The sequence below is a fragment of the Acanthisitta chloris genome, unplaced genomic scaffold (genome assembly GCF_000695815.1).
Source record: "Acanthisitta chloris isolate BGI_N310 unplaced genomic scaffold, ASM69581v1 scaffold21640, whole genome shotgun sequence".
Lineage (NCBI taxonomy): Eukaryota > Metazoa > Chordata > Aves > Passeriformes > Acanthisittidae > Acanthisitta > Acanthisitta chloris.
The window spans coordinates 1-4,940 of record NW_008651388.1 but is presented as its reverse complement, the minus strand read 5'-3'; the positions used below and the strand labels follow the sequence as shown (position 1 = coordinate 4,940).

Genomic DNA, 4,940 nt, shown 5'->3' with positions numbered 1-4,940 from the left:
CCCTACAAAGAATATTTGCATCTATTATGCTGCTGTTTTAATTGGCATTTCCTACTGCCTCTTGGACTTACTCTGTGCCCTTCAGACACAACAATTTTATGTATATATGTGATTTATTGTCTTTGTGTTAGTTTAACACTGAGCTGGAGCTGCAGTAAGGATTGAAATGTCATTTATTATGTAAAAAGATGCAACCAAAGTGTTCCTTTGTTCAGCTTCATTTCCATAGCTTAATCTTAAACACAGGAGGACTCCTGGCCAAGAGGACAGTTCAGCGTCTACATTAAAGCCTATTGAGAACAGCTCTCCCACAGCTGTGATCTGTCACTTTGCCATTTGGTTTCCTTCCCTCGTCTTGATTTTTGGCTGAAATGCTTTTGCATCTTGTCTCGTGCTGTGGAGCACAGATCCTTATTCAGTGCCTTCCACTCAGACCACCTCAGGTTAGCTTCGCTGTGATTGGCAACCTCCTTCATTTCATTCAGCAACTCCTGGGGCAAATAATTGCTTATTGGTACACTGCCAAGGTTTTCTTTCTCTCATATTCCAGAGAAATCTAGAGGATGTTGTCTCCCTTTCCCTCTTCCTCCTCATTTAAACCACCCTCCAAGTTACCTACTTTGACACCAGCAGAAAATGGGTGTGCACATGGGCGATATGGGTAAGGATCTGCCACCATCAGTGTGTGACTGATGTAAAGGAGGTAAATCCAGCTTGTGTTTTCACTCTGAGCACACAGAATTGTGAGCACGCTGTGTCTCTGGTTGTGTTCATGTGTTGGACCTGAGCTCTGCCCCAAGAGACAGCAGTGGTGGCTCAGGCTGCTTCAGTGCTCTGCACAGAGCCAGGGCAGTCCCTGCCCCGTGTCCAAGGCACCTTTGTCCTACATCTCTGTGTGAGTATTTTTCTGATACATTAATTATCTTCGTCCAAAATGCAGAACTCATTCAAGCCTGAATTTTATCCTTCACCAGCTCTGTGTGTGTCTGTCAGGACTCGATCTGATCTCTAGAGAAGTGAGTTTTTTCAGTGTCACCAAAGGCTGATTTTCACCCCCTTGGAGGACAGCAGCGATCTGATCCCACTGTGACCTATTGCCACGTGAGCTGAGGCTGCTCCAAGGGCTACAAAGCACCTGGCAGCGATTCTGTCGGCTCGGGGATGGAGAGAGCATCGCGCCCTGACTGCTCGGGGCTCGGGCATGGGCAGCCCAGGGATACGAGCCGAGGCCACACATCCGAGCGGCTGTGCTCGAATCGCTCCACAGCCGTGAGGCTGTGAGCTGCCCGCAGCGCCGGGCCTGGCAGCGGGGGAGCGGCAGAGGCACTCCGGGTAACGCCCCCAAGTGTCTTTTTAACAAGGCAACTCTTAGCAGCGCTTTGTGCACTGACCCCCAACTCCTGCAGTCTGCTCCTTACGGACCACAGTGTGTATGAGCCCTGATTCCCCCACCCTGCAGCCCAAGTGTCTCATTCACAGACACAATCCCCTCCCCACAGGCATCAGCTGCCCTTCCCAACAGCACGAGCAGTCTCTGTCCCACTGTCACTATTCAGTAAGAAGGGCTCTGCATTAATCCTCCCCCCATAACTCCTATCTTGGCAACACCATATTCCTTCCTCCAGGTTTCCATACCCAGTGTGCAGCCACTGCTATTCATTTTAAAAGTTGCTTCAGTCCCACAAGCACCTGTTTCCCTCCTCCCCCCACCAAAGGCATTCCCTGAGTGGGAAGGAGCTGTGATGTTTTTAGCATGCAAATGTTCAGGAAAACAAGGCGTAGTGAGAATTTGTAGGACAAAGGGAAGTGTAAGTTGTGCAGGCACTGGGGCTATGAGGCACAGCACTGTGCTTAAGTAGGGACATAGGAGTGTTGTTTTGGAGTGTGGCTGACCCCAAGGTAACCCCTGTGCTGGTGATGGAAGTTTAACCCACCTTTCGTTTAGTGAAAACTTCCAGCTCTGAAGCCACATCTCGGACAACTGCAGCTAAACCTCAACTTCCAGATTAAAACTGTAGATTTTAACACTCAGGCCCTGAGTCCATTGTCAAAAGAGAGCAAAGTTGAAATTTATTCTCACAAGTGAGGACCAACCAGCAATTGCACTCAGGCTGCCCAAGGGCACACACATGTGGTCTTCAGGAAAAGTTTCATTTCCAGTATAAAACAGTAAAGCTATTTTTAAACAAAACCTACAGGTGAAGAGAAAAGATCACATCTTAACAAAAAAGATTTATTCTGACTAAACAAAATGTACAATGTTTCCCAAATGACAGCGAGTTTTCATGACTCTGAAGTCTGCAGATCCATTGAGTAACTCAATCACTTCTTACTCTGCAGTTTGATCAAACTACTTTTTGCCAGACTTCTTTATTCCCCCACTGGCTGCCAAAAGAAATGACATATTCTGTTAGACAACTGTGACAGAGCTTAGCCACAAATTCAGTTCCTCATAAAGCTAAATCCCCACCAGACTGCCTGTACTGCCCATCACCACTGGTGAATTGATTCTGCATGTTACTACTCTTGCGTGGTTTTGACCTCACATGCTTTACTCTGAATGAGTAACTTACTTAACTTTCTGGAACCAAATATGCCTCATAAATCTACAACAGAACTAAATATTTCAACAATTCCTTTGTTCCTCTGTTGTTTATTTCTTATCCAGCAGGAGCACAGTCTGGTCAAATCTGGGCTAAGGGAATAAAAGCCTCCATTTCTCCAGTCAGGATGGCACCTCACTTACCCAAGGGCCCTTTTCCAGCAGCCTTTGCCTTCATCTCCTCAAGTTTCTTTTGCTCCTCCTTCTGCTTTTGTTTAAATGCCAGATCTGTCTACAAGAAACAACAACAGCATTTGTTAACATCTCTTCCCCACAAAAATCCAAAACCAACTGACAAGCAATGAGAAACAAATGTGATGTTCCAGCAGCAACAAACACCTGACTGGACTGAGGCAGGAGAGCTGAATACTGTGCAAAACCTTGTGCAGCTTTCACCAAGGTTTTTGCTGTACCACAAACCAATGACTAAACCTTAACTTTGTGGTTTTGGTCTTTCTGAAATTATTTCCCATGGCATAATCTCACTCTGAGATTATGATCCCTCTGAATGACAATGTTTGCACTGACATCATTCGTTACCATGCCATCAGTGACACATGGAGCCTAGTGCACCAGCACTAACAATAATCTTGGATTATATGGATGTAAGTGAAAAAAAGCTGCTTTTGCCTGAGAAAAAGCATTCATTTCAAAAACATCTTCCTGTGCACATGTCACTTTTTGCTTGGTTTAACACATTTGTGTTAATTCCAAGAAATCTAAAGAGATTGCTGGGAAATTGTACAGGCAAGCCAGCTGCTGAGCATCCCTGCTGGAACAGTCTCTGGAATTCAGGAGAGCTCAGACCTACTCTGTCCCTTAGACACATATTCTCCACAGACATCAAGGCTGAAAGGGAACACAGTTTTTTTCGTTGGCACTCAGGACTTTGGGGTAACTAAATTGAGGACCTTGACAACTGAGATTCCATAGGTTCTGCACCAATCCATTCCATGGCTCAATCACCTTTATACATCTTCTTTCAGTTAAAGCTTCCCTTGCTGCAATGTAACCCCATTATTGCCCCTACCTACTCTCACAGAACAGGATTTTCTATTTCTTTCTCCAGTTTTTCCTCTGTTTGTTGTTTGCTTTTTTTCCTTGTAGGCTAATGTGTCTTTCCTAGTAAATCAATCCCCATTTATCCACTTCTGTGGGGTTTTCTCTTGCAACGTGTTGCTCCTAAGTGCTCCCAGTATTGCAGGACTGAGAGGAAAGGAAATATTACATCATGTTTGACACAAGATTTTGTTTATAAACAATCTTGTATGATTTTCCTCTTTTGCAACACCTGATTTTGCAGGTTCTTGTTCAGTCTATAATCCTTTCATGTGGACCTGGAATTCAAGCAGTCATTCCCCTTGTATTTTAGATGCTGATCAGTCTTACCAAAGAAAGGGACTTAGCACACATGTTGAATTAAATAACCCATTTTTCAAACTTTCTCTGCTCTGTTAACGTTATTTTGAGCACTATCTTTGACAGTCTGTGGCCCTTCAAAATTTTGTTTCCTACCAAGAGAATAAGTAATACTGTCAGTCTGTCAAGCAGCCAAGACACTAATGAGAATATTACTCAGACTCTGCTCGAATACAGAATCCTGCACAACCCCACTAAGCACATCCTTGCAGACAGAGTGCTCTGAGAGTTGTGGCATTCCAGCAAGCTGCACAGTCACCTTCCAAAGTCTCATTCCTGCCTTGCATCTCAAAAGCATTACATGAGCTGCCATCAGTAACCTCCTGTCTACTGGTTTATACCCTCATGCACAGAGCACTGCTCTGCTACACAACACAACTTCCTTTGCTTGCCACAATTTCACTAAAATCCACATTGGCTGTTAACTTCTACATTATTATAACTTGGCTCCTTTTAAGCATTGAATTGCTTCTATCATTTCTCTAACAATAAAGCTTATTTAGAAAGCTATGATTTTTATTTTCATTTTCCAGAGAGACAGAAAGCTGTGATTTTAACAAGTTCTACTCAGAGTCAGAGTTCACCATCCCTGGAAGTTTTCAAGATGAGACTGGATGTGGCATTTAGTACCATGGTCTAGTAACCACAGTAGCGTTGGACTCAATGATCTTTGAGGTCTCTTCCAACCCGGTTGATTCTATCATCGAATTTGGCTTTTTCCAGTGCGTGCTGTCTCACCCATCACCCCCATCCTCAGAAACGGCAGCTTCCACCCATACCCTGACCCCTTACATTTAACTATTTAACATATGATGCTCTAGTACTTAATTTATCCAAACTACTGATGACCCATGGGTTTGCACCCTATCCCAGGCTCCTGCTTGGACAGACTTCAGATTGCAGCCTGATGGTTAGGCGA

The 4,940-nt window shown here is 44.4% G+C and overlaps 1 long non-coding RNA gene across 1 annotated transcript; it reads right to left on the bottom strand.

Moving 5' to 3' along the window:
• Positions 1-2,047: 2,047 nt before the first annotated feature.
• Positions 2,048-2,839, bottom strand: LOC103800743. The gene is made up of 2 exons (XR_624740.1): positions 2,747-2,839; positions 2,048-2,385 (listed from the first exon to the last, which is right to left on the bottom strand). It is a non-coding gene; the product is annotated as an uncharacterized LOC103800743 (long non-coding RNA).
• Between the last annotated feature and the right edge of the window lie 2,101 nt (positions 2,840-4,940).